General features: G+C 40.9%; 1 protein-coding gene across 1 annotated transcript in view; it reads left to right on the top strand.

Moving 5' to 3' along the window:
* Mrps28 (mitochondrial ribosomal protein S28) overlaps nt 1–20,182 on the top strand; it is a 101,218-nt gene that overhangs the window by 26,864 nt on the left and 54,172 nt on the right. The window lies entirely within an intron of this gene.

Raw genomic sequence — 20,182 nt, 5'->3', positions numbered from 1 at the left:
TAATACCCTTTGCCATATTTTCACTGTTGAGGTGATTACCAATATTAATACCCTTTGCCATATTTTCACTGTTGAGGTGATTACCAATATTAATAGGTTTACTGGTTGTTATTCTCTGACCCTGGTTATTAATGTATTTACAAAAGAGCTATAACTTTCTCTGCTATGATTCTAGGTATGCAGATCTTTGCCCCCTGACATACACTGAGTACTGATGTCATTTAGGGATAGTTTGGAAAGTATCCGTCGAGGTGTCAGGCTCTGTGGCAGCTCAGGTTTCTCTGTCTCTTTCTCTCTGTGAGCTTTTCCCCCCTTTACTCCCTCCCATAATGGCAAAAGCTCTTCTTTCAGGCTGCTGGTCCTTAGTTCTCTAAATATTTATTCTTCGTATGCAAAAGACCCTGGCTAGTTTCACACTAGGTGTCAAGCTGTAGTTTTTGCCTAGAGCCTGAAAGCTCAGAGTCACTTTCCTCACTGCAACCCTTCCCTAAACTCTTCAATCCAATGTCTGCAAATTTCTTTCAACTTTGTTGCCCTTTCTTTTTTCTCTAGTCTCTCAGCAGCCTTCCTTTTCTTTCTTCTTGGATGTGCTGGGTATCCGACTAGACTCAGGCTTGCATGTGCTAGCTTTCACTGTTTGCCGCTGAGTTCCCTCCCTCCCCTGCCCTTCCTCCTTTGTCTCCACTGACACTGCTGGGCAGATGACCAGAGACTGCTAATGGGTTCATGACATAACGGTAAGGGCAAAGCCTTGCTGGGGAATGAACAGAATTTTAGAGAACAGGCAGTTTTGAAGACAGGAAAGAATGGAAAATAGTTGAGAGGGGGAAATAAATGGGATGGAAAGCATTGTATCAAGAAAAGACAACAGAGAAATTTACGGGAGTGGATAGGGAGTCCTTAGAGTTGTGCTGCAATCATGCGGGACACCAGATATTTGATTATTTTTGTTGTCAAACAGTAATGCTTCATATAACACAAGAATTTGGTGTCAAGGAAGGAGATATAGTTATCTGCTACAGCAGTAGAATAAAATTCCTTAACAGTGAAAATTGTAGCAAAGAATACTAGAAATGGATGGAGAAAAATTTTAAATTATGTGTGTGTGTGTGTGTGTGTGTGTGTGTGTGTGTGTGTGCTGCTATCCATACCAGAGGACAACTTTCAGGAGGTAGCCTTCTTCTGCTGTGAGTTCTGGGGACAAAATCTACCCAGAGAACCGTTACTGTAGCAGCATACGGGGAAAGAGCTACAAGAGCTCTAGATGAAGCTGGAAGGAGAAATCTGTAGGAAGTCCAGCTGGCACCCTCGTCCTCTTCCACGAGAGTGCTGGCTGTGGTTTGTAAACTCAGCCATGCACTTGCTCTGCCTGAGTGAGAGCCTGAACCTGAATGTGGCAGCAGGACTCAGTCAATGCAGTCCCTCCTTCTCATGGGGTGTGTAGCAGACACAGGTCCCTAGACGCTGCTGCCTTTGCATTCTAATTCATCTCTCTAGGCAGGGCTGCATAAAAGAGTACACATGGAGAGAGATAGGAGTCTTAAGTTGTGGGCCTTCATTTCTCACAAAGGTCCAGGAGTTAAAGAGTGGGTGGGTTCTTGGGAGCTGGTCAGACCTTTAGGAGGCAGTGAGGGCTAGTGATAGGAGCTAAGGTAACTGGAGGCAAGGCCTTGAAAGGGCCCACGGAGGGTGCTCTCTTTCTCTGTTTGTTTCCTGGTTTTTGTCTCTGCCTTCCTTTATGACTCAGAAGCAATGAGCCAAGCCACGGGGAAACATATAAGTGTTTTCTTTTCAAGTTGTATCTTAGGCATTTGTGATACACCATGATGGCAAGTGTACTGTAGGGCTAAGCATATGCACGGGAGATGAGCAGGGCAGTTTGGATTGCAGGGTACATGAGTTTCCTGTGGGGCGTGACAGGGAGAGGGGTATGCCCTTCACTTCATGTTCTTGACATTTTCCTTTCTTGTCTCCCTTGCATATGTTTTCTTCCAAAGCAGGCTGTGTTTGCAAGTCAGGGAAAGTTCATGGGGATGCTGCCTAGCAGAGCCCTAAACCCAACACCAGCCATAAAGAGTTGTTCCTTTACAAATCATCGAATTTTAGTAACTAGGAAACACTTGATAGTGACACAATTCTCTAGCTCTGTTTCTCACACCTTTTCCTTTTATCTTGGTGAGATAAATCATTCAGGGTTAGTGTAGCCCAGTGCCTGAAAACAGGCTTCCTTCTTAGCATGTTCTCATTTTTAGGGGAGGGGAAGGGAAGGCATACTATAGTTAGTTTTCTTTTAAAGTTTTAATTCAGAAGTTTATTTTTAGACCTAAAATAGAATACTTTGTGCTCCCTTTTAAAATGCAAATTGAGTATTAAACATGTATAATTAGATCCTAATTTGTACTGATTGAGCATATTATAGTGTTCATGTGGATTTTATGATATTGCTTCAGTTATTTTGAATTTATTAAGCAAATAAATTTTTTCTTAAGATACTTTCCTTGAAAGTAGTTTTATTTTAGTGTGTGTTCTTATGAAAATGACGGTATTAACTATTATGATAAAAAATGGAGAAATATGCATTTTTCAATATGAAATATATGATTTAAGGTAAACTGGTTTCTAATATATATATATATATACATATATATATATATATATATATATATATATGTATATATATATATATGTTAGAACTCAGCATCTTTACTTGTGTTGGCTTGGCCTCAAAATTTCTATTATGTGATTCAAAGACCTTAATATAAACATGAAACTGGTGGAGGGAAACAGTTGACGTACAGGAGTAATAAAGACTTTCTGAGTAGGACTCCTGTAGTCGAGTACATAACAGCAAGAACTGACAACAGGATTAGTGAAGTAGAAGAGCTGCTGTACCTCAGAGGGAAGGAACCTTGGAATAGAATGAAGACATAGCCGACAAGATGGGGGCATGCTTATCAGCTATGCATCTGACAAATGCCACACACACGTACACACACATGTTTGCATGCACAGTCAGATATTGCCACGAGAAATGGAAAGTTCTCAAAAGAAAAAGTACAAATATCCAATCAGTATCTGAAAAAGTGTTCAGTATCCTTAGCTATCAGGCAAATGGAAATCAAACCTATATTAAGATACTTTCTCATCCGGCCACTGGTGCCACACACACCTTTAATCTTAGTGGTTGGCAGGTCCCTGGGTTTTCCAACATGTCCACCCTGCTTTGGCTGTTATATAACCGTTTTTTAACTAGAGAGATAGTACATCAATTATTTTGAAAATTATTAGCAAAATTTAAGCCCTTGACATCTCAAAGGAACTCTTTTTCAGAGATGAAATAGCGTTTCCTAACGGCAATTGCAAATGTTTTAGTCTGCATGTTGTCCTGACTGTAACTTCTTTAGGTATTTTAATTCTGGATTTAGCTTGTTTTGCTAATACTTGGAAAAGAGGAGAGGGGAGACTGGCTGGTGGAGGGTGGGGAAGATAATGGGGGAGAACAGTACAAGTTTTTCTTTGTCCTGTTTATTTCAGCGAGGCTTCACCCTGAAGTTTGAAGAGAAGACATGCTTTAAGTAAAACTTTTTTTTTTACTTCTTTACTGTCTGTGTGACAGGAGCTTTCTGTGTCACTGATGATAGTGGTCACGATGGTAGTAATGATAGTCTTGGTAACTGATAACAACAGCTGCTTCCTGACTTCTTAGGACTATTATGAAATTCCCTTTCCAAAACAATGTTAACTGTTAAAGAAATAAATATATGTATATCTTACAAAAAATGTTAATGTCTCACATGGTGTCTTCTGGAGTGAACATTCATTACTCATGGGTACTAGGGACTCAGCCCAGGCCCTCTTATGCTAAGTGTGTACTCTGTTGGTGAACCCTGTCTTTTGTCACAATGCCTACTATTTTGATAGGTGAGTTTCCCAAGCCATTTAGCTCACGTCAGTATTTCAACCACTGAGGAGATACCTTGGTCTGCCTTTCCCTTTGATGCTATAAATGGACAGAGGGACATCTGATAAAGAGCTTTTAGTATGCTGGTTCACCAAAGACATGAGAACCTTCCTAAGTTTCAGGAAGGAAAATCAATACAAAATTAAATGAGAATTTTCTAGAATTGGGCACTGGGAAATTTCCTACCAGTTCTTATGTTCATGATTCTGTACATTTTAGTAATTACTACAGACAACAGCATTGAGCTGTCAACTCATCCAGATAGTCACTTTTCTCATATCAAAGTGTACTTCATTCACCCAATACTGAAGAATTTGAGGTTTGGCTCCTAACTCTCCTTATTAATTCAGCTGCGTGATTGTGAGGAACACACATAGCGTGTTGCAGCTTGTTTCATCTTTACAATGAATGAAATGATGGCAGGCCACAGGCACTCCCCACTCCCTCTTCTGGCCTTTGTGGGCACCAGGCACATACGTGTGTGCATGCAGGCAAAGCACCCATGTACATGAAGCAGACTTATAACAATTTTACAGACTTAGTTTTTAATTTGTGTGTATGTGTACCTACATATAGTTTCCCCTGAAGGACAGAGGGTGTCAGTTCTCCTGTAACTGAAGTAATGGGTCAAACCAAGGTCATCTTAAAAGCAGTAAACACTCATAATTACTAGACAGTCTCTCTCCAGCATCCTTCTTCATTGTGTACTATTCTAAAGAGAAAGAGAAATTGGATAATTCTATATTATCTGATGAGTGGATCTGCTAGTTTGCCAGGTCCCCTACAACTTAAGTGGTCAAGTTGAGATTGTGTGGCCTAACGTAAAGGCCAATCCTCTAAGCCTGCCTCTCCAAGAGGAAACATACTCATGTCAGAAATGTTGGTAGTGAATGTTGTCCAGAATTTAGAAAGGTCCAGTTTTTCATTTTTCATTTTTGTTTTATATAATAAAAATCATTTACTTTGTAGAATGACTGAATTTTGAAGGTTATAGGAAGGCATAGATGGTGTTCTTCTTTGTCTCCAAGTTAAAATAGNAGACAAACTCAAAATTTATTGACTGTTTTTGACTTTTTATAATGACTTCAGTCTCAGTCTCTCTCTCTCTTTCCCTTTCCCTCTCCCTCTCCCTCTCCCTCTCCCTCTCCCTCTCCCTGCTCCTGGGAACATCCTATCACATTCCTCCCCCTGCTTCTATGAGGGTGTCCCTCCACTCACCCACCCACTCCCACCTCCCCACCCTCGATTCCCCTACACTGGGGCATCTGTCTAGCCTTCAGAGGACCAAGGACCTCTCCTCCCATTGGTGCATGACAAGGCCATCCTCTGCTACATATGCAGCTGGAGCCATTTGTACTCCTTTGTTGATGGCTTAGTCCCTGGGAGTTCTGGGGGGTCTGGATGGTTGATATTGTTCTTCCTAAGGGGTTGCAAACCCCTTCAACTCCTTCAGTCCCTTCTCTAACTCCTCTATTAGGGACTCTGCACTCAGTCCAATGGTTGGCTGCTAACATCTGCCTCTGTATTTGTAAAGCTCTGGCAGGGCCTCTTAGGAGACAGCTATATCAGGCTCCCTTCACCATGCACTTCTTGGCATCCACAATAGGGTCTGGGTTTGGTAACTGTATATGAATCCCCAGGTGGGACAGACTCTGGATGGCCTTTCCTTCAGTCTCTGCTCTACACTTTATCACCATATTTGCTTCTGTGAGTATTTTGTTCTCCTAAGAAGGACTGAAGTATCCGCACCTTGGTCTTCCTTCTTCTTGAGCTTCATGTTGTCTGTGAATTGTATCCTGGTTATCTGGTTATTTGGAGCTTTTGGGCTAGGATCTACTTATCAGTGAGTGCATACCGTGTGTGTTCTTTTGCGATTGGGTTACCTCACTCAGGATGATATTTTCTAGTTCTATCCATTTGCCTAAGAACTTCATGAATTCATCATTTTTAATAGCTGAGTAGTACTCCATTGTGTAAATGTATCACATTTTCTGTATCCATTCCTCTGTTGAGGGACATCTGGGTTCTTTCCAGCTTCTGACTATTATAAATAAGGCTGCTGTGAACATAGTGGAACATGTGTCCTTGTTAGATGTTGGAACATCTTTTGGGTATATGCCCAGGAGTGGTATAGCTGGATCCTATGGGAATTCTAAGTCCAATTTTCCGAGGAACCACCAAACTGATTTCCAGAGGGTTTATACCAGCTTGCAGTCCCACCAGCAATGGAGGAGTGTTCCTCTTTCTCCACATCCTTGCCAGCATCTGCTGACACCTGAGTGTTTGATCTTAGCCATTGTGACTGAGGTAGAATCTCAGGGTTGTTTTGATTTGCATTTCCCTGATGACTAAGGATGTTGAACATTTCCTTAGGTGCTTCTCGGCCATGCAATATTTCTTAGTTGACAAGTCTTTTTTTAGCTCTGTACCCCATTTTTAAATGGGATTATTTGATTCTCTGGAGTCTAACTTCTTAAGTTCTTTGTATATATTGGATATTAGCCCTCTATTGGATGTAGGACTGGTAAAGATCTTTCCCCAATCTGTTGGTTGACTTTTGTCTTATTGACAGTGCCCTTTGCCTTACAGAAGCTTTGCAATTTTATGAGGTCCCATTTGTTGATTCTCGATCTTAGAGTATAAGCCATTGGTGTTCTGTTCAGGAATTTTCCCCTGTGCCCATGTCTTCGAGGATCTTCTCCATTTTCTCCTTTATAAGTTTCAGTGTATCTGGTTTTAACTGGAGGTCCTTGATCCACTTGGACTTGAGCTTTGTACAAGGAGATAAAAGTGGGTTGATTTGCATTCTTCTACATGCTGACCACCTGTTGAACCAGAACCATTTGTTGAAAACGCTGTCTTTTTTCCACTGGATGGTTTTAGCTCCCTTGTCAAAGATCAAGTGACCATAGGTGTGTGGGTTCATTTTTGGGTCTTCCCTTCTATGCCACTGATCTATCTGTATGTCACTGTACCAACAGCATTCAGTTTTTATCACGCTTGTTCTGTAGTACAACTTGTGGTCAGGGATGTTGATTCCCCCAGAAGTTCTTTTAATGTTAAGAATAGTTTTTGCTATCTTGGTTTTTTTGTTATTCCAAATGAATTTGCAAATTGCTCTTTATAACTCCATGAAGAATTGAGTTGGAATTTTGATGGGGATTTCGTTGAATCTGTAGGTTGATTTCGGCAAGATGGCAATTTTTATTGTATTAATTTTGCCAATCCATGAACATGGGAGATCTTTTTTGATTTCTTTCTTCAGAAACTTGAAGTTCTTATATATGATCTTTCACTTGCTTGGTTAGAGTCACCTCAGAGTATGTAATATTACTTGTGGCTATTGTAAAGGGTGTCATTTCCCTAATTTCTTTCTCAGCCTGTTTATCCTTTGCGTAGAAGAAGGCCACTGATTTGTTAATTTTATATCCAGCCACTTTGCTGAAGATTTTTTTTTTCAGCTTTAGGAGTTCTCTGGTGGAATTTTTGGGGTCACTTAATTATACAATCATATCTTCTGCAAATAGTGATATTTTTACTTCTTCCTTTGCAATTTGTATCCTCTGACCTCCTTTTGTTGTCTAATTGCCCTAGCTAAAACTTCAAGTACTATGTTGAATAGATAGGGAGAGAGTGGGCAGCCTTGTCTAGTCCCTGATTTTAGTGGGATTGCTTAAAGTTTCTCTCCATTTAGTTTGATGTTGACTACTGGTTTGCTGTAGATTGCTTTTATTATGTTTAGGTATGGGCCTTGAATTCCTGATCTTTCCAAGACTTAACATGAAAGGATGCTGAATTTTGTCAAGTGCTTTTTCACCATCTAATTAAATGATCATGTGGTTTTTTTCTTTGAGTTTGTTTATGTAGTGGATTATGTTGATGGGTTTCCGTATATTAATCCCTGGGATGAAGCGTACTTGATCGTGGTGAATGATTGTTTTGATGTGTTCTTGGATTCGGTTGGCCAGAATGTTTATTGAGTATTTTTGCATCAATGTTCATAAGGGAGATTGGTTTGAAGTTCTCTTTCTTCATTTGGTCTTTGTGTGGTTTAGGTATAGTGTAATTGTGACTTCATAGAAGGAATTGGGTAGAGTTCCTTCTATTTCTATTTTGTGGAATAGTTTGAAGAGTATTGGTATTGCTATTCTTTGAAGGTCTGATAGAACTCTGCACTACACCCATCTGGTCCTGGGCTTTTTTTTGGTTGGGAGACTATTAATGACTGCTGATATTTCTTTAGGGGTTATGGGACTGTTTAGATGGTTTTTATCTGAACTTATTTTAACTTTGTCACCTTGTATGTGTCCAGAAAATTGTTCCTTTCATCCAGATTTTCCATTTTGATGAGTTTAGGCTTTTGTAGTAGGATCTGATGGTGTTTTGGATTTCCTCAGTTTCTGTTGTTATGTCTCCCTTTTCATTTCTGATTTTGTTAATTTGGATACTGTCTCTGTGCCCTCTGGTTAGTCTAAGGGTTTATCTATCTTGCTGATTTTCTCAAAGAACCAGTTCCTGGTTTTGTTGATTCTTTGTATAGTTCTTTTTGTTTCTATTTGGTTGATTTCAGCCCTGAGTTTATTTCCTGCCATCTACTCCTCTTGGGTATTCTTGCTTCTTTTTGTTTTTGATCTTTCAGGTGTGCTGTCAAGCTGCTAGGGTAAGCTCTCTTCAGTTTTTCTTTGGAGGCACTTAGAGCTATGAATTTTCCTCTTACCACTGCTTTCATTGTGTCCCATAAGTTTTGGTATGATGTGTCTTCATTTTCATTAAATTCTAAAAAGTCTTTAATTTCTTTCTTTATTTCTTCTTTGACCGAGTTATCATTGAGCATTGTTCAGCTTTCATGTGTGTGTGTTTTCTATTGTTTTTATTCGAATTCAAGAGCAGCCTATGAACCTAGAAAAGAATCTACCATACACAGTGATGACACTGAGTGTAGATAACACTACAGTGATGACACAGGCTGAATGGACACCTTGTCACCAGCCACGCTACCACACAGTTAACCATGTACAGTTTCATAGGACCCATGCAAATTGCCACAATAATATACCTGTGCTATATCAAGTCATAAAATTGCTTGTCAAGAACTTACATGGACAATAACACTTTATTTAATTATTATTATTACTGAGGGGTTGTAGATGTTTTTCAGTCTTAAATGTATATTTTATGTTTACTTTGCCCTGTAGAATATCTATTAGTTTTATATTCTGACAAAAATTTCTTTCCATCTTAATGACTGGAACTATATAATATTATTTGCTGATAGGTTTTAAGAAAGGAAAATAGCTGGGCGTGGTGGCGCACGCCTTTAATCCCAGCACTCGGGAGGCAGAGGCAGGCGGATTTCTGAGTTCGAGGCCAGCCTGGTCTACAAAGTGAGTGCCAGGACAGCCAGGGCTACACAGAGAAACCCTGTCTCGAAAAACCAAAAAAAAAAAAAAAAAAAAAAGGAAAAAAAAACTTTACCTTTTCTTATTTTTAGATTATTTAATATATTTAGTTTTTAAAATTTAAAATATATCTACTCATTTATCCTTCCCTTTTCTCCCTTCAACTCTTCCCTGGCCCTACCAGTCTCTTCTTAATCCATCTTCTGTCTTCTTAATTGTTATTGTAACAAACATGTATAAATGCGTGAATATAGAATACAACCTGTTCAGTCTATTTAGTTTTACTTGCATAATGTCAAGACTGACCATTTGATTTGGTAGTCGATAACTAATTAGGAGGCCTATCCTTGGGAAGATGAGCTCCTCAGCTCTCAGCATTTCTTAGTTGCCTTATTTGGCTAGGGGTAGGCCTGTGGTTACTATTTCTCTCCTATATCAGCTCATTGATTAGTGGTATCCTCTTTTGGGTCTTATTTAGACATCCATAATGTTGAGGTATCATAGTGATGTTTCTCCGTCATTTAGAGGAAATACAATCTCACAGCAGATATCCTGGTCCTCTGGCTCATACAGACTTTCTTCTTCCTTTTCCATTATGTACTCTGAACTGGAGGGTAGAGTTGTGTTTTAGATATATTAGTGCTGAGCAACATATAATAACTTGTTCTGTGCATTTAGACATAATGCTTTTCTGTAGTGGTCTCCACTAGTTGCAAAGAGGTTTCTTTAATGCAAGGTGAGAGCTACACTTGTCTGTGGATATCAGGATAAGTATTTAGAATACAGTTAGGAACGCTGGTCATTTAGTAAAGAGACAGGGATTTCCCTCTGAGATCCATGTTATCACTAGCCTGGGTAGTTTTCTAATACCTAGCATGGTTTCCCGTGTTGACCAGGAGTTGAATCTAATAGACAGCTATTGGTTACTGACAAGATGAGGGCCACTATCGCACCCTTAGGGATATCTGGCCGCGGTGCTCTTGGGGTTCACAGGCGTCACTGCTGGGTGGACTGCTGGTTGCTTCCCTCCCTTGGAAATTTGCATAGCTCCTTCTGGTACTATGAGAGCTAGTCTTCAGGGAGGAGGATTTTCTATAAGATCCCATAAGATGCATCATGTCTTCAGCAGTAAGGACGTTACCTTCAACGTCTGTGTGCTAAGAGCAACAGCAATAATCTCTATTGCTTTAGGAGTCCCTTGGACTTCCCTGTCCAACAACTCAAAGTGGGGTTTCTCATGGGGTACTGGGGTTTTTGTTAGCCTATGGCTCTTGTGGGAGGAGTATTGTCAGCCCAAGTGGCATAATTTCATTTAAACTACACATATAACTACTACTACTATATAAACTACTACATATATGTACACATACACTCATGTATTATATGTAATCTTAGATAAAAATATGACTTTATGGCTACAATTTGGCATTTATCTGTGATCCATTTATAATATTTTGATGTGATTTAAATAGTGAAGTAAATATTACATTTTACCTTTACATTTTTTTACATTTGCTTATTTTAAGTGTACAATGTGGGTGGACATCAGTATAGATTTCAGGAGTCCATTCTCCCCTTCCACCAGCTAGGCCAAGAGCATCAGACTGGCAGGTGTGCTTACCTTCTGAACCATCTTACTGGGTCCTAGCAGCTCTTTAAAAATAGTAACTTATTTAAGGCAGGTATGGTGGCATATACCTTTAATTCTAGCACCTGAAAGCCAGAAGCAGAGGCAGGCAGAACCAGGCCAGCCTCGTCTTCACAGTGAGTTCCAAGCCAGACACAACCACACAGTGAGACCTGTCTCTATAAGCATACACACAGCCATTCAAAGTCATTCTGAATCTGATTGTCATGTACTGGTTGTGTGTGTGTGTGTGTGTGTGTGTGTGCGCATGCGTGCGTGTGTGAGCGCAGACCAATTTATCAACACTTGGGTTTTTTCTTACCAGTTAATGGTAAGCAGTTAATGGTAAGTAGAAATTAATCTCTGTCTATGATAGTGTTTAATTTCTTTGACTTGTAAAAGTGAGAACTTCAGATAGGTCAGCATATAGAATGTTACAGGCAGTTGAGAGCTGCCATCAGTTGAGAGTTGAGTCAGTTCCATCAGTGGCCCAGATAGTCTAATTCCAGGAGTGTGTATGTATATACAGACTGAAGGGTGTCTACCCCAGAACCTTCACACAGTTGTTCCTAGACATTCAGGATAGACAGAGGTAGAAACAATCTAAATGTTTATTGATAAACAGATAAAGAAAATATGGTATGTTCATTCATCCAAGAAACTATTATATAACAGGCAGTGAAGTTCCTCTGTCATGGTGAACATGACTTACTCTTGAAAAGTTTATCATTCGATTAAAGAAGCTAGTCACAAAGGCCTTACTGTTGTATCGTGCATAGAGTAGGCAGACAGTAGGCTTGATGAGAAGATAGCAGAGTGCCTTTGGGGTAGTAATGTGAATCTGAAAGTCAACCGAGGCACACCTGTTTTCAGTGAGTATGAGGAAAGCCATCCAAGCTGGGGAATATTTTTGGTTTGTGAATTCTATTTCAGTTAAAGAAACTTTAGTGAAAAGTCAAGCATTTGGCACTTAGGGGAGAGGAACAGGAGGGATGGGGTGAAGAACCCCTGTAGGGGCAGCAGTGAACAAAGTGCCCTGTTTGTAACTGTCACAGAAGTATAGTGTGATCAGGGAAACGAGACTCAGTTCATTAACACACATGACATGCACTCACTGATAAGTGGATATTAGCCCAGAAACTTAGAATGCCCAAGATACAATTTGCAAAACACTTGAAACTCAAGAAGAAGGAAGACCAAAGTGTGGATACTTGGTTACTTCTTAGAATGGGGAACAAAACACCCATGGAAGGAGTTACAGAGATAAAGTTCAGAGCTGAGACAGAAGGAAGGACCATTCAGAGACTACCCAACCCGGGGATCCATCTCATAAACAGCCACCAAACCCAGACACTATTGCATATGCCAGCAAGATTTTGCTGACAGGACCCTGATAATAGCTGTCTCTTGTGAGGCTATGCCAGTGTCTGGCAAATACAGAAGTGGATGCTCACAGTCAGCTATTGGATGGATCACAGGGCTCCCAATGGAGGAGCCAGAGAAAATACCCAAGGAGCTAAGGTCTGCAACCCTATAGGTGGAACAACAATAAGAACTAACCAGTACCCCCAGAGCTGTGTCTCTAGCTGCATATGTAGCAGAAGATGGCTTAGTTGGCCATCATTGGAAGGAGAGGCCCTTTGTCTTGCGAAGATTATATGCCCCAGTACAGGGGAATGCCAGGGCCAGGAAGCAGGAGTGGGTGGGTTGGGGAGCAGGGTGGGAGAGGGTATAGGGGACTTTCAGGATAGCATTTGAAATGTAAATTAAGAAAATATCTAATAAAAAAAGTGAAAAGAAACACATCGTGAACCTGTTCAGGTTCCATGCTGCTTGTGCTGCTCAGCCTCCACTGCTGCAGCTCTTTACAGCTTCCCCACTCTAGACTGTAGATTTCAACTCTGAGGGATGCAATCTGATCATAGCCATCCGCAGATAACCATGTGGGTACGTGGGCAGCTCTGGTTCCAGTGGCTCCCCACATTGCATGTGAGCTATTAGGGAGTGGGTCCTGCTGCCCTCTGCTTCCTTAGCGTGGTTTCTAAAGGAAAATCCATTGTTTATATTAAAGGCTGCATTTCCCCAAAGTAACTGTCTACAGTACAGTTTGCCTCATTTTTTAGCCCAAACAATGCATGTGGTGCCACTGAGTCTACTGTCAAATAGCCTTAGTTATTCCTTTATAACGCATGCCAAGAGTACCCTTTGTCACTGCACTGTTAGGCAGAGCATCGCAGCAAATAACCACAGACTGTATTTATAGCAATGTGTGTTTTGGATTTATAACATTTTATCTCTTAGAGACATAGTATATTATTTGCTTGGTTACTTATAATTGTGGTAGCTTCATGCCACCCACTGTAGGTTGTTCAGCAGTGGTTATTTTAACCACAAATTAAGGAGTTATTTTTCTGTGGTTCAGTTATGCACAGGGATTGTATTGTGGGAGTCACTGGAGCCCAAGTTCTATAAACAAAAATTTTAGAAGAAGTTTTTGTCAAACAGACTCACTAGATTGTTCATACTCAAAACATTTGAGACCAGAGTTTAGATGAGTAAAGCAAAACTTGTCAGCTATTTTCAGTTTATTTTATATTGCAAAGAAATGCCACGTAGGCATATGCTCAGTGCCTGCTGAGCGGCGCGGCAGACGTCTTCTCAGTGGGCTACAATTCCTGTGTCCACAGCAGGAGTTGCTTTTACTTTCTGGGTTCTTGAGAATATAATGAGAGCGTGTTGTCTAGGAAAATTTAAGTCTAGGAAAATTTAAATGTGTATACATACATACATATAGTATGGTGTTGGCTTCACAGATTTCCCTCACAAAACCATTGACCTTGAAGTATCTGTATCCTGTGTTAAAATCTTGATCTAGAATCTGTTGATGTAGAGGTAAGGCAGCTTTTGAATGACCCGTGTGCTCCTTGTGGTTGTTTATAATGAGCAGAGCATTGCTGAACTCACTGGGACAGAGGTTGTTCTTGTGAAGAGTGGCATAGGATTGCCTCTTCCTGCAACATGCTGGAATGACTTGGGTCATCAGGCTTGGTAGCAAGTGCTTTTATTGAGCTGCCATGCAGCCTGGCCTTCTGATGCTCCTTCCTGCAGTTCTCAAGTGCTGGACTACAGGCACATATGTCCATACCTGGTTTATGCGGTGCTGCGTATTGACCCAGTAGATCTGTGCAAGTCCTCTGCCAGCTGCACTCACTCCCAGCCAGGCCCTCCTCGTCTCTTCTTGCCTTGTATAACTGTTTGTTTTTCTTTCAGTAAAGATCATCAAACTTTTCCTTATTTTATATTTGTCATTTCAGATGACAAACTTTACTTGAGTTTTTAAAAAAGATAGAATTCATTAAATGTCTTTCTAGTGTTTAAAGTTATTTTGAAAGCCTGCAGTATATCTGAAATTTATATTGTGGTAAAATTTTGGCCTTATCAGTAATAAACATTGTAGTTTTTTTCTTCCAAGATTATTTTAGTTATACACACACACACACACACACACACACACACACACACACGGAGGGAAGAAGGGAGGGAGAGAGAGAGGAGAGGAAGAGAGAGAGAGAAAGAGAATATATGAGAATGAGAATGTGTGTTTGTGCACACACCTGTGCAGCCTAGAGGTAGATGTTAGGTTTCCTGTATTGCTTTCCACCTTGTATTGTCATTATCATTATTATTATCATGTTGTTATATTATTATTATTATTACTACTACTATTTTGAGATCTAATCACTAACTAAACATAGAGCTATACTAGCTGACTAGAAATCCTCTGGGCCCTTCCTGTCTCTCTCCTCTCCTAGTGCTGGGGCTACAGGCTTGTGCTGCCATACCCAGATTGTTAGAAGAGGGCAGGAGATTCAGAGCAGGTCCTCATGCTTGGACTAAGTACTTTAACCACTGAGCCATCTCCCTGGCTCCTAGATTTTATATCACAGAGCACAGGTTCCACAGCAAGAGCCAGAGAGAAATAATCAGCTGGCCGCTTCAGAATCAAGGGTGGGGCTTACTAAAAGGTCATGTCCTAAACTGTAAAGTCATGTCTAAAGTCATGTCTGAAGACATCTTTGAGACCTGTGCTAGGTCATGAGGGACATAGAGGCCTACAAGCAGACAGGGTTTGGTTATAAAATAGAAATTATCATTATCGTCATAGAAGCTTATACAAAATACATTTCAGGTTTGGAGGCAAAGAGATCAGTTAAGGTGTATAGTGGCTAGTTTGTATATTTGTTCTGTCAACAAGTCTGTAGGAGCATTTTTATGATTAAAACTTGATTTAGAAGGACTCAGCCCACTGGGCAGTGTCTCCCCTAGGCAGGTGTCCTAGATTGTATAAGGGAGGCAGGTTGAGCAAGCTATGAGAAGCAAGCCAGTAAGTAAGCAGCCATTCCCTTATGGCCCCTACTTCATTTCTTGTCTCCATTTTCCTGCCTTGAGTTTCTGCCCTGACTTCTCTGTATGATGGTGTCTTAATCAGGGTTTCTATTGCTATGAAGAGACACCATGGTCATGGCAGTGCCTATAAAGGAAAGCATTTACTAAGGGCTGCCTTACAGTTTAGAGGTTAAGTCACTGTTATCATGGCAGGAAGCACGGCAGCACACAGGCAGACATGGTGCTGGAGGGGTAGCTAAGAGTTCTACATCCAGATCAGCCAGCAGCACGAAGAGAGAGAGAGAGCACACTGGGCCTGGCATGGGTTTCTGAAAACCAAAGCCCATCCCCCAGTGACATGCTTCCTCCAGCAAACAAGAACATACTGTCTAATATTGCCACCCCTTGTGAGCCTGTGGGGGCCATTTTCATTCAGACCACCGCAATGAACTATAAACTGTGAGGTGAAATAAGCCCTTTCCTCTCCATGTTACTTTTAGTACTGTTGCTCCTGAAGTAGAGGGTTTTGATAGGACAGGGATGCTGGAGTTGCCCGCAGGCGCATGAGTAGGCAGGGAAAGGGGATGTTAAAGGAATGTGGTGGGATCCACAGGCTAAGCAGACGCTTTGTGACTCCTGGGTTCTCTGAGGGAAGAGAAAAGGAACTTTGCCATTCTAACTTATACTAATTTAAATCTGTGTATTTGTACTATTGTATTTAATATATAGCCAGTTATCTAAGGGTAAAAATTAAAGTCCTTAAATAAAATTTTAAAAAGCTGGTAGTCCTGCTTCAAGTAGTGCTGGCCACTCTGTTGTGCAGTCCAACTTTGACCTCCTCATAGGCCACGTGCCGTCTTCCCCAAAGCCACAAGAAATGCCCTCCACTTTTTTCTTTTAACTCGGGAGCTATACAGAAATGAATCTTAAATTGCCAAACAAATGAGAATTTTTAATGATTGATAGCAGAAAATACTACTCAAATTTTTAAGAGCTTCTCCTTTGCATGGGGTTGAGTCAGTTACTTAAATATTTATATATAATACCAGTATCTTTGTTTTACATTTCCCTTTATGTACTTTAAAACTGTGTCATTGTATATCAGAGTTTTATATGTCCTGTCTTTCTCATTTTTAAAGTGATAAATCTTTTGTATCTATAATGTTAAAAGAAGCCAGCTATGATGGTGCACACTGAAATCCTGGTATATAGGTTCAGAGGCAGGGGGATGGGCAAGTTTATGGCTACCCTGGGCAACACAACAACTTTGAGGCCTGCCTGGCCTACCCTTTTTTAGTTAAAAGAATCCTATGTTTTTCTCAGCGTTCTGTTTATTCTTTGAGTTTAGCTCTCCTTTCTTTTCCTGACTTAAATAACCAACTCTAAACTGCTGTTTCAATGATACTAGAAAATATCTTTGGCATTTTCACCTCTATGTTGATTCTTGTAGCAGAAGCTTTGATCCATTTACTTTGTCCAACATACTGCTGGACATGCAGCAGTAAAGTAAAAAAAATTCTAAAGTCTGCTTTAGAATTTACTTATAATCAAGGGCATTCATAAGTATTTATGCATGTTTACAAGTTCAGACTTTGAAGATACGTTGAGTCCGATCTCTATGAAGTGAACTCTGACAGTGTTACTGCTTGGTGTTGGGTTCTATGAAGTGTAAGGAGGCATTTGGAAAGTCATGGAAACAGTGGGCGTCTTTTCTTTTAAAATCACTGTGCTTAAAACATCTGTCCTTAAGGCAGTTATTTTTCATTAATAACTTCTTTGCATTCCCTGGGTCATTACAAATATAATTAGCACATGAAATAAAATTCATAAGCATAGAACTGATTGTGGCTGTAATGATGAGGTTTCCTTTTTGACCCCTAAAGACTAGGTATGGTTAGCAACTGCCTAGTCTTCAAAAAATACATCTTCTACACCTGTAACTCACAGCATAGTATTATTTATGGGCTGCTAGGGTTTTATGGTTGGCTGCTATGCCAGACCTTCTACAGCAGTGCCTCCTTTGCCTTGTTAAGCTTATGCTTGACAAGTCCCAGTTGCCTTCCTAGGAGCACCAATGAAATGGGTAAGCCAAACATTCATCTTTTGTATTTTCAGCATGTTTCTGCATGTGGACATGCATGTTTGGAGATCTGAGAACAGTTTTCAGGATTTATTTCTCCTCTTCCACCCGGTGGGTTCCAGGGATCAAACTCATCCACCGAGCCATCGTGCCGCTGTGACTGTTAGGCTGGACCTTGATTTAGATTGGGTGGAAATGTTAAATCATGTATTGATTAAGTCATTTTATGTTAGTGGATAGAGAGATGGCTTGGTAGGTAAGAACACTTGCTATTCAAACATAAGAACCTGATCATGGCTGTGCACCTCCAACCCTATTGCTGTGCAGGGAGACAGTGAGCAGTAGGGTTGCTAGGGCTTGCTGGCTGAGCCTATTCCAGGTTCTCAGTAAGAGACCCTGTTTCAAGGAAACAAGATGGAGAATGACGACAGCGCAGGACATCCATAATCTTCTTCTGGCTTCTACAAATGCATACACAGGCACACACACATGTGAGCATGCACCCCTCCCATATATGCATACATTTCACTATTAATATGTTTGTGTGTAGTATCTATGTCTATGTCACAGATGCAGTGACCATAAAACTGGAATCAATTTACTAGCAGTCTCTTAGTAAATGAATATCTTCGTGGACACAAGATGTAGTAATCTCAGTCATCTGGCAATAAACTTCCTGTTGGGTCATGAATGCGTTAGTCCCTTGGCGGAGGAGGTGCAAGAGCTTGTGATTGTCAACACTAGTTGTAGAGTTTGAAAGTGGTCCTAGGAGCAATTGGGGTTAAACTTACAGACAACATTTCAGGAATGCTTGCCTGGTGCCAGGCTGTTAGGTCCGTCACACATAATAACCTCTTTTGTCCTCACAGGAGCCAAGGCAGCAGGTATTATTATTATCTCAATGATTATTTATTGACACAGAGTAAGAGTGTAGCTAGCAGCTGGAGGACAGGCTCCCATGGCGGGGGAGGGGCAAAGCACATGAAGGAGATGGCACTAATGTTTTACAGCACACTAGCACCTCTAGTACACAGCAACTCTACATATACTTCAGATTACTCCAGGACACGTTTATAGTTCCTAACACACAGAGATGGTGATGCCTGGAAAGGAGACATTCAGTATCCTGATGTTATCACTATGCAGTATATGCATATTTTGAATTATAATACTGTAGCCTTTCAATAAGTGAATTTACAGGTTTAGATGGAAAAAATATTAAAATAATTATGACATTTTAAAATTAAGAAATAGTTGGTTCGCCAGGCGTGGTGGCGCACGCCTTTAATCCTAGCACTTGGGAGGCAGAGGCAGGCGTATTTCTGAGTTTGAGGCCAGCCTGGTCTACAGAGTGAGTTCCAGGACAGTCAGGGCTACACAGAGAAACCCTGTCTCGAAAACATCAGGGGGTGGGGGATGGGGGGTGGAAGAAAAGAAATAGTTGGACATCTCTATTGCAGATGAAGAAAATTAAGACCCTTAATTTTTAAATTAAGAAATAACAGAACTGGTAACTGGTAGAACCAGATTAGACTGTAGTTGAACCCTACAGCATGCATGCTTAAGTACAGATAAAGCCTCCTAAGGCATTTCTGGGTTAGGGAAGGAACATTTTACTTAGTACTTGAGTTGGTGCTTTGATCTAGCTAGATTTTCTTGGCCTTTGTCAAGCAAAGCATTTTAAGTCAATGGAAGCTGTTGGTCTGTAGTGCCCGCTGTTTGACTTCTGACTTAGGTTCTTTAGTTTTATACCTGATTAACCTAAGAAAGATGCAGGAAGAGAATAGTGCATGTGCTTGGGGCATGTTCACATACATATAAAAAACAGACCAGAAAGGCTTCTGCCGGTCTGGGGAGGCCTCAGAGCACTACCAGAACCTTGCCCTCTCAATGGCTTTCAGCCCGTTCCTGCATTCTCTACTGGCACATGGCCTACTTCGCTTCTCTTCTTTGAGCCAGTCCAGACTTTTCTTTGTACTTAACACAAGCTGGGGGAGGGGGATGAGAGGAGATGGGGGGGGAGGGTTGTAAGTGACTCATAAGAGAAGTATGACAGAAACGAAAGAAGTGTAAAAGAGCAACAACAGTGCTTGACTCAGTACCCTGTCAGCACCAAACTCAGTGACTGGACTGTTTGGCCCTAGCTCTATTTTAATGCAAAAGTGACTTCACTGGGGTAAGAAGTTTTACCTACTGACTTCCCAGCTCTCTCTTGACCTGTCATGTACATATGGGTATAACTGCTGGCCAAGGGGACAAGTGTGGAGCATTCTTCCGCCTTCACTTCCTAGGCTCTTTAGCCCCCATTGAGCTGTGAACAGTCGCTGAGGACAAAAGCTGTATACACTGTTCAAACAGAGCAGCAAAGCAGCAGTGCACTGAGTCACTCTGCGCTCTGTGTGAGAACTGAGGGGGCTCTATTCATTTCCTTTGTGCTGCTGTCTGTCAACAGCGCTGTTTGAGGCAAGGCCTATTGTGCTGGCCAGTGTTTCTTATTGACCTAAGTCTGTGGCTGCTATGTTCCCAGGGTCGAAGTTGTGAGTGAGAGAATGTTTGGAAAGGGGTAATCATAGGCTCCATGCATTTTGCTGTATTGTCATCTGACCTATTAAATCTAAACTGTGGTCCGTGTTAATGCAAACAGGTAATTATATAGTCACAGCTGCAGCTATTGACATCTGCTCACTGCCCCCATGGGAAAAATAGGTTCTTTTTGTTCTGTGTTTAGA

This window comes from Mus caroli, chromosome 3 (assembly GCF_900094665.2).
Source record: "Mus caroli chromosome 3, CAROLI_EIJ_v1.1, whole genome shotgun sequence".
Classification (NCBI taxonomy): domain Eukaryota; kingdom Metazoa; phylum Chordata; class Mammalia; order Rodentia; family Muridae; genus Mus; species Mus caroli.
Note: the sequence above shows the minus strand (reverse complement) of the source record. Positions and strands in the feature narration are given on the sequence as shown.